This window comes from Hevea brasiliensis, chromosome 1 (assembly GCF_030052815.1).
Source record: "Hevea brasiliensis isolate MT/VB/25A 57/8 chromosome 1, ASM3005281v1, whole genome shotgun sequence".
NCBI lineage: Eukaryota > Viridiplantae > Streptophyta > Magnoliopsida > Malpighiales > Euphorbiaceae > Hevea > Hevea brasiliensis.
In genome coordinates, this window is record NC_079493.1 from 101388580 (window position 1) to 101399520 (window position 10941).

The following is a 10941-nucleotide window of genomic DNA, read 5'->3' on the forward strand; positions in this document are numbered from 1 at the left end:
TTTTTTACAATGAAAACAAGAATGTTGTAATTTTAGACATAAGAATTAAGACTCAAATTACAATTGAAAACTAAGTGGAAGCGAAACTAGAACTAAATCATAATCAGAGTTGAAATAAAGAAACAAAGGTTGGATTCCAATTCTTATAAAGAACCATACTCAAAACTGGAACCGGACATTCCTACTATTGATAATAATTATAGATTAATAATTAAGCAGCTAAACAATATTTTGTGGAACATGATTTGTTGTTGACTTGGAAACTTTAAATCATCAACTTTTAGTTTCTTCTTTCCTTGTTTTCATTTTCTTCTTAAAATAGAACTGCTAATTGATTGTTAGAGAACATAAACCATTTCAGTATAACCTTAATTATCCAAATAATTATAACTTAGACAAACAAATTAGCTTGAGTGAATCTTACGAGCAATCTCATTGCTCCTGTCCATGTTTTGATAATGTTTTGATTTTCTTGTTCAAATAAAAATATCAAACTGATTCTTAGAAATATAAGCCATCTTGGTATAATTTTCATTATTCAAGTGATTATAATATGGATATAAACAAGCACCATGAAAGCTTGTAAACTATATATATATAAAAAAATAAAGCAAAACTTGCTTCTCTCTTAAAAAAAAATCTCAGCGTCATCAACATTCTTGATTTTTCATCAAAAGTCCCACCTCAATTTCAGCTTTTCACTACCTTGAGCTTGCATATTCCATATTGTGTGTATAACTAATTCTACATGTTGCAACAACTTTACATTCAATCAAACTCACCAAGATCATCCCCAAATTCTATTGTTGTGTACCGTAAAAATATGTAAATTACAAAAAAATAAAATAAATACACAAAACACCAATATATATGTAATTCACTTCTTCATATAGGGTTACATCTATGGGCATGCTATTTTCCACTATCAATAAATATAATCATCAATTATAAGCTCGAAGTTATACTACCTGTTAACCTAATTACACCTAATAAAACTCTCACTATGTAACTGTTCATAGTAAATACATTAGTTAGACCTCTTAGTTTTCTCTTAGATATAATCCAATATATTTATTACTTTAACTACTACACCACAAAGGGTGTCTTCAACTAAGCCCTCTCACTAATGGACAAGAATTCGTGTCTTCAACTAAGCCCTCTCACCAATGGACAAGAATTTCTTTCTCTTGAATTATTTGTCTTTTCTCTAACTTAGGTTAAAGTCTCTTTCCCTTCATGGGATTGCAATGCGCAGAGCCCTTCATAAATGAGCAAAGCTACTCCTCAGTAATTAGTAAAGCCACTCACTCCATGGGCTAAAAACCAAATAACCTTTATATTATTCTCCTATTTATAGTGTTAATTCTCTCAATCCTAATCTAATTATAAATCCCACTTAATTTAGGAATAACACTAAAATAGGAATTCTACATATTATAGCAAATAATCCTTCATCTATTGAGGAATATTTCTCCCACTAAAATAAGGAAAAAATATCTCTTCAAATCCCACTAGGATTTTGAGTCATAATTCTAACAATCTTCACCTTAACTCAAAATCTATCAACCATTGTATACCTTAAATTCTTGGGTCTCTTCAATCATCAAATCTTCATGCCTCCCTTTAAATCTCCAATCTTCATCTTAAGTGTAACTTGCTTCTTTCTTAAAAAAAAAAAAAAAAAAAAATCTTGCATAATCAACTTTGTTGATTTTACATCAAGAGCTCCACTTCCATTTCAACTTTCCACTACCTTGAGTTTGCATCTTCCATGTTGCTCGTATGACTTCTACATGTCACAGCAACTCCATCTTCAACCAAACTCACCAAGATCATCTCCAAACTTTAATATCAATTGTTGTATATGGCGGAAGCATGCCAATTACAAAGAAATAAAGTGAACATACAAAACATCAATATTTATGTGGTTCACTCTCTCCACATATGACTATGTCCATGGGCATACCATATTCCACTATCAATAAGTATAATTATCAATTATAAGCTCAAAGTTATACTACTCATTAATTAATTACAACTATTCATAGGAAATACATTAGTTGATCCTCTCAGTCTCCTCTAGATATAATATAATATATTTATTACTTTAACTACTATACCACAAATGGTGTCTTTAACTAAGTCCTCTCACCAGTGGACAAGAATTCGTTACTGTTAAATTTTTGTTCTTTCTCCAGTTTGAAGCCTCTTTTCTTTCATGAGATGCAATAGGCAAAGCCCTTCATCAATGGGCAAAGCGACTCCTTTGCAATTAGCAAAGTCACTTACTCTATAGGCTAAAAGACAAATAGTTTTTCCATCGTTCTTTTATTTATAGTGTTAATTTTCTTATTCCTAATCTAATTAGAAATCCCATTCAGTTTATAAATAATGCTAAAATAAGTGTTCTACATAATATAGGAAATAATCCTCTACCTACTTAGGAATATTTCTCACTCAAATAAGAAAAAGACATCTTTGTAAATCCCACTAGAATTTTGAGTGATAATTCTAACAACTTTCTCAAGTGAATCGTTGAAAACTGAGAAATGACTCCACGTTTAAATTAAAAGCCAATCTAAGCTTAGTAGTAATTTTTTTGCTCTCGAGTTGTTTTCTCTCCAATTCTTAGGTAAATTCAGTTTATCACCTAAATCAATCAAAACATTAATTTTATGTCATGAATAGACACGTGATTTAATTTTTAATTTTTCTTTCATTTTTATATAATTATAAATAAAAATGAATAAATGGAGTGATTTATTGATATAATTTACAAATAACACGGTAAACTGAATATTACTTAAGAATCTCTCTTATCCATATGTTCTTGAAGTAGAAATCTATACTGAAGCGAACTAGAAAAGGATTTGGTCCACACTAAGTGTAAATGAGAATTTGAATACTTAATAATAAAATAAAATAAAATTGACACTCCTAGGCCATCTAACGGTAAATTTTGTCTGCATAAAGTGCTTTAATATCTTGAACGTAGCAAACTTTCTGCCAACATACTGCAAAGTGGAATCAATAGACATCAATAAGCAAGAAAAAGAAGGACACTCCTGGCCTCTTCTACCACAAATTTTTACTTATTTCTCTAAGGCTTAAGGGGAAAATTTTGAATGCCCTTGTTTCTGCGTAATATGTACATTGTGAGCTGGTAGTGACCTTCAACACCTATGCATTGACTCCTCGTGCTGTTGGGGTGGGGTGGTTGTGGAATTTTACTTGGCATTACCTGCTTCGAGAGCTTCTACTGAAATCATTCAACAATTTTCTCAACTAAATTTGCCCCATAAAGGATGGACTCAACGGTTAAGGATTTAGTTCTAGATGCATCTCATCTCGAATTTGAATCCTATTGATTGTTGTTGGAGTTCCTTGTGAGTGGGCGATATATAAAACGGTTTGTAGGCTCTCCCTGACCATGGGATGGAAATACCCTCCTATCGTTATACTTTTTGTTGTCAAAAATGGAATGGCTTTCATTGCAAAAACATGCATGATGCATTGATTGCAATCAAGTTGTGCTGATTTGAGTTTAGCTTTAGCTACGCTAACAATTTATACATTTATGGTCTAATATAATTTATTGTTTGTCAAAGCCAATATTGGGGTTAATCAATCTCTTTATTACATCATTTGTTCCTAGAAATTCAGTACTCCTCTAAATAGCATAAAGCCTTTGAGCTAAAGAAAGTCTATACATAGAAAGTCTATACATATAACAACTATACATGGAACAAGCAAGAGAACAATAAACTATAAAAGAGAAGCTCCAAATAATAGGATTGATAAAATTATACATAAAAATGATTTAGCACCTAATGCAATGCCCATTGATTATGCTTTCCTATGGTAGCTAACTTATTTAACTCCAGTAGAAAATTAAGCTATTTAATTCACTGCCATTGCACGTGGAAATTATCTCACTCTGAACATGATTGAAATCCACAAGAATGATGAAAATAGAAGAAGTAAATCACTTCAATGAGGGCTATAAGGGGTCAAAGGAGGCATATTATGAATGTTGACATCAATGGGGAATAAACGGTATTGAATGTCAAGCTCCTTGAATATTTTCACCATTTCATCCAATAATAGAGCTCTCCTTTCAAATTTCAACCCTGGTCTTGGTGGTTTATTCTATGCCTACACCATACTGCCACTTTCACCTTATTTAAGTCTGCTAGTTCCAGCAATATAACCATTGGATTGGGATACCAGTGCTCTTTCTTACCCTCAATGTAACTGCAACAACATGAATTGAGTTAAATACAAATTCATAAATATACAATGTTATTTATGAGGGAAATCAAAAGGGAATTTCAAATTTTGAAGTATTAATTTCCTACACTATGCAATAAATTGTTACATAGTTCTAGCAATCCATTCTGAAAATTTTTTTAATCCTTTGAATTTCAATTGATTGCTTTAATTATGGTTTGAGTAGCATTAAAATTTAATAGAAGGACTATTTTGTTAACAGAAACATATCTCAAGAATTAACTTATTACTCATAAAAAAATAAAGATATTAAATTATGGTTTTTGTCATATCTTAAAGACAAAATTGTAAAATACTAAAAAAAAATTAGGATGCTATTGTTAGTGATAAAGTAAATAATCACATATAAATATAATTCTTAGCGACATGATATTCTCAAATCTTTCCTCTCAAAGCCCCATAATTAGTGAATAAATAATGATGTCAATAGCTAGGTAAATAATTTTTAATTTGCATACCTGGTTATTCTCTGTTTCATAAGAGCAATCTTTTCTGCAGGAGTCGATACGTGGATGAAGAATTCAACTCCATCGCCCATGTCTGGACTACGATAGAAGTTGCCAATAGCTTTAGTTGCCAGAATGTTGTTGTGGTATATAACCTTAAGATTGTCATCTCTGAGGAAGATGGTGGTTAGGATGTTCATCTCCTCAACTCTAAGCTGCATGAAATTAAATTTGTTGGAACATATAATTTTTTTTTTTTTTTTTTTTTTTTTTTTTTTATAGCTTATTTTGACTTAGACTCAAACTCAAGATTATGAATGGCAACGGGGTAGATTGGAAGCAGGGTTGCTTCCTCTTTTCTCGCTCCACAAGAGCTCAGATCAAGAAAGGGACTTTCTTGCTGGGAGTGGGAGGGGCCAATTTCCCCGAGGGAGCTTTTTTTTTTTTCATTTTAATTTATTATTATATAATGCAAAATTATTTATTAATAAAAAATAAATTATAAGTGAGATATATAATTCTTAAACATAATCTTAATAATATATTTATATTTTTGTTAAAAAAATCATCATAGTTAAATACATAAATATATAAAAATAAATTAATTTTTAATAAAAATAATAATAAATTATTGTGTGGAATAGATTATGGTGATTCGGAATGGGGTCTCCTTGTCCCCATTCTGCAAAATATGGGATCGGGAAAATTTGATCAGATTTGGGATGAGACTGATCTACTTCGGAAATAATTGTCATTCTTATCATCGAGACTCACAATTTTAAAAAGCGATTCAATATCACTAATATAATTTTTATGAAAGAAAAAGAAATTATAATAAATAAAGTAAGGGTATATAAAGATGGAAGTAAAATGATATACCTGTCTTCCATCCACTTCACACAAATCACCTACATCAAATGGGTGGACGAAGAATAGGAAGATGATAGACTCAAACAATGTCCTGGCAGTATTCCCAAAAATGAAAGATACAACCACAATCTGCGATCCCATGAACATAACAAATTTGCTTGTGGCAATTCCAAGAATGAGTAGCCAGATAACCAATATAATAACGCCAACTACTACGTTTACCACCTGATGAAGCTTGTTTACTGCTGTTTTTGTGTCATTTAATGTCAAGGCAAGTGCTCTTCTCTCTAAAAGCATTCACCTATAACAATCAAATATTATCTATTGATGCATAATGCTATTTCATTAAAGCATTTTATAAACCATGGATTAAAATATCATTTGAATTCTTACCACCCAATTCTTTAGGGAAGATTTATTGATTCTACTTGTTTCAGATGCTCCTTCAAATAAACTCATTGTTTTTAAAGCTTCATCTTCTTTCATAAATCGCAATAAATCTTCCAAGTAAATGTACCTACCACATAAATTAATTGGTATTATTTTATAAAAATAACAATATGTTAGAATTAGACAAAACTATGAATATATAACTTAATTTAATGCTAGACTAGAGATAATAAGAAAACTTTATTTTAAAAAGTAATATTAATTAAAGAAAATATATCTTTACTCCTAATAACAATGATATTAAAATTACATTTAATAATAATTATAGCCTTTAAATCAATATATACATATAAATGAAAAAAAAAGAAACAAGAAAATATTGCAACAAAATAATAAAAAAAATGGTTTGCAACACAAAGAACTAGTCAGTCTAATATGTATGCATATGGTGAATTCTATACAAAATAAAATATTTAATAATATTTATTACCATTATATGTATCTTATGAATGGAGAATTTTCACTTAAAAAATATTTTCATGATATATTAAAACAATAAAAGTCTCTGTTATTTATTCATTTTTTTTTTATCTTTCAATAATATTAAATCTTTTTTTTGGCATTATGACAAACTAATTAATTAAACATAATTTTATTTGATTGTTATATTAACCTCATATGTCACTAATTTTTCTTGAGAATTTTTTCCTTCTCGTCCATCATTTGATAATAAAATATTTTAACATGTATTGATTTTCTTTAATTTCTTTTTATTATCTCTATATTACTATATATAAATGAAATTGTGTATTCTAAAAACTCTATATATACGTGAAAAGGTTAAGAGGAAAAAAAAACAATAAAATAAAATCAACAATATACATAATGTATAACTTCAATAATTAAGACCTTTTACACATGAAAAGTATATGCATTATGCTAAAAAATAACCTTCCATCACATATAAAGATGAATCTAATAATTCAATTCTTCATATTTTAAAATGGAACTTAGCATTGAGAAGTTTGAAAAGAAGTTGATAGATTGCTAATAATAAAGTATAATTAATGAATGCATGAAAGTATATATATCTTAATTATAAATTCAAATAACTCACTTTGATCCACGGCAAGCCACATTATTAAAAATTTTTCTTGCAGCAGCTTTAGCCTCATATTCACTTCTGATCTCTACTGCATATTCATCATCATTATTTGCATCTAGAATTTGCTCTTCCAAAGTTGATAGAGAACCATGTCTTACAATATTCATCAACCTCTTCATATTCCAGGCTGAAATATTCTTAGTATTCAATTTGTGCAAGTGGTCAATAGTTATCTCATTATTTACCTTTTTGTCTACCCTTTTTGATCTCATTAAACTCTTCTGTTGTCCCCCATTGAAACCTATTCTACCACTCTTTGATGGTGAGAACACAGTTGCCTTAAGTTCTGGAGGTACAGTAACTCCAGCATTTTGCAATTTACGAATCTCAGCAGCAGTCTTCTCTTGTTCCTCCTCATTTCTTTGTATTTCAATCAATGGTGGACCTGATAATGTCTCAATTACAAACTGATTATAGATCGACTCCTGAATCCTATCAAAATAGGTACTAACATGGAAAGATGAAGCAAGAACCTTAACCATCAAAGTTTTAAGCAACCATATGAAATTGGCCGCCAAAAAGCATATTAAGATTTTTGTAACATATTTCAGAATTTCACCTTTGGTCTCCCTTCTAACCTTGGCATCAAACAAAAAATGCCAAGCCAACAAGACAAGCCCTAACCACCAACAATTCTGCACTCCATTTCTTAAGCCATATACAAAATATAATACCCTTTTTCGTAAAAGAAAATTTCTCTCAATAAAAAATACTATTATGCGAAAACACCAACAGGAAACCAACCTCACAAATAGAAAAACCAACAACAAAACCACCCACTTCCATAATTTAAGCTCTAAAAAGGTCCTTTCCTTCCAAGTAGATATAGAAAGACTACACGCCAATAAAGCTATAATTGCAATCAAACTCAACCATTGAAGCACAGTCAGTGGACTTAAATGAACCCTTTTATACTCTTCAGGCAAATCCTCATATTCCAATGGGTCGTCTTCATCATCATCCCCAGGCTTAACTAAAAGCCCAGATTTCAATTGTTCAGATTTTACCCTCCCTGACATCATCCCCAATTCACCTGGTGATGGGTCTAAAAGCCTTGATTTCGTTTTTAGTCTTGATAATCTACTAGTTTGAGTTCGAAATGATGCATTTGATGTGCACTTCAACACTTCATCACATCTTTGTTGTTGTTGCTGTTGCGAATGAGTACTATTAAATGACCCATCTTTATCATCCTGCAAATCTTTATATCGCCTTCTAACAGACTCGACTGAACTATTAATAGAAAGAGAGGGTTCAAATGAAACTCGAATTTCCTTGGAAGGTTGACTGTTCAATGAAGACTCTTGGAAAGATGGCAAGTTTTCATCACGTAATTCCCGTCTTAGCTCATCCATTTCCATATCCATATCCATGTCTAAAGAAATCTCGTCATCCACAATATTCGATGGTTGATCCTCCACTTCTTTCTTCTCATTCATATAACCGAAGCTAGGTTCCCTCAGTGTCTTATGAATAGTATTGACATCATTGTTGGCGCTGGAAGCATCGACCTTGACGATGACCTCAGGGTGGTTAGCTCCTCCTCCAACCAGGGTTGATGGCTGTGAAATTTCTTGGGGATCATCTGATTGTTGATGGGAAAGAATAGGTAACTCTTCATGGTTTCTTGAATCTTGTCCTGAACTTCCACCCTCTGCGATTATCCTTGCTTGTTTGTAAGAGCCATGTGATTTGAATGATTTCTTCATTGAAGAATAATCCATTCTTTTCTTCGATAAAATATTCGATATATGTTTTTTTTATCGTTTTCTTTCCTTCATGTGCCTGAAACAAGATTGACCAGTATTCTGAAGAGGAATTTATTCAAAAAACTTGGTTTTCAGAATTTAGGAAACCATATTTCTTAAGGGTTTCTCAGAACATTTTTTGGTCATCTACAGAATGGTGATTAAAAAAAATACTAATTAAAAAAGAAAATATGAAAAAAAGAGAACGAGTCTACAAAAGCATCACAAGTGTCATGGAAGACGAAAATAGGAGATAGAATTGCATGGTTAGGCTTGAAGCTGTGGCATTCAGAGAGATTCACGCAAATTTGAAAAACTTCCTATAGTTTCTACTATTAAACAGAAGACAACCCCTTAATATTTCATAAAAATGGTGATATACTATATAATTAATTTAAGCGAAAATTTTCAAGAATAAGTTTTGTCAAAAAAAAAAATACGAATGAGGTCAATAAGAAAAAAAATCAACTCCAAGATTTAAATTCACATAGATTAAACTCTTTTACATATATATATACATATAAAAGTTAGTCTAGGCATTATTTGATAATAGCTTTTAAAATAGTATTTAATATTTTGACTATAATTAAAATAATACCTCTCTTACTTGTATTATTTGATGATATAGCGTTTATAGTAGTGTTTAGAGATTGAAGGAGTGGTTCATAAAAAATTATCCATTCTAATTTTTAGAGGTTGAAAGATCGTTTTGATTAGGATCAACAAGATGATACAACTATTTTTATATTTAATAGCTAATGTGACACTTCTACTTTAAATCGCTATATAGGCCCTGTTCGGCAATAATTTTTAAAGTAATATTTAGCATTTTGATAAGAGTCAAAACACTACTTATCTTATTTATACTATTTAGTGACAGTATTTATACTAGTTTTTAGAAGTTGAGAGAGTAGTTTATAAAAAGCTATATCTCCTAAGTTTTAGAGGTTGAGAGTGTGATACCCCTTACCCGTCTACAGTGAAGCCGAGCAAGATATGCCACACAGTGTGCTGGAGCACCATATTTTATTCCATTACAATTTACTCTTTCTTAATTTATTTATTTATTAGTCACTAAGTGCAAATTTTTACCATTTATATCATTTATTTATAATTTTGATTTATTTGAATTTTCTGCAAATTTTATAGAAAATCCGGCAGAGTGCCGGCTGTAAATTGGAAAAATAGTTCTTCTGAACCTGTTAAAAACACTTCCAAATATATTTCAATCATCCCCAAACTCCAACTCAAGACAACACAATATCAACACAGTTCATCAAATCTCAACATTTTGAACTCATAATTTAAAATTAATTCCATGCATGAATAATTACATACTCATATTTACAAAGAAATATTCAAATTCATTAACTCACAATAGTTACAATAATTACATAAATTTACCATTTACAAGACAAAATATAGATCTAGTACAAAATGTAGAATACAAAACGAAGCCTAGCAATCCTACCAAATGCACTGCTGGTCGAGGTAACACAAGACATAAAATGCAGATCAAAGTCTGACTCCCAGTCTACGGTCTACTAGACTCGCGCTCCGTATCTCCAATACTTACGCGTGGCAGAAGCAACGTGCTAAGCAATACTGCTTAGTGGTGTCAATATAAAATAAAATAGCTAAAATAAAATGGATATGCAGAATGTATGCTGATATTTTATGCAGACTGAGTTTCTGGTAATTATTTGTAGTATTATTAATCTGGTACTTTTTATGTTAATTATTTAATTAAAATTTGTTAAGATTTATTTTGATTGCCTAAGTAACCTATACTAGTCGACTGATCGATAAACGGTAAATTGGCACTAGGTATCAAGTACTTTGGGCCATCACACTATCGATCACAAAGTGTCTCCCGGTGTACAACAGAACAGTTAATAAGCTGTAATAATTATTAAGTACGAGGCCAAGTATAGTAAACACAATCAAAATAGTCAAAGGCTATTATATCACGTAACGCACTAAAGGCCATAAAACACAGAATGGCATGAAGCCATATGTAGTACTACTAACA

General features: G+C 30.7%; 1 pseudogene; it reads right to left on the reverse strand.

The window, feature by feature from the left end:
- Positions 1–3844: 3844 nt before the first annotated feature.
- On the reverse strand, positions 3845–8885 carry LOC131183228 (mechanosensitive ion channel protein 8-like; annotated as a pseudogene).
- Positions 8886–10941: the final 2056 nt, after the last annotated feature.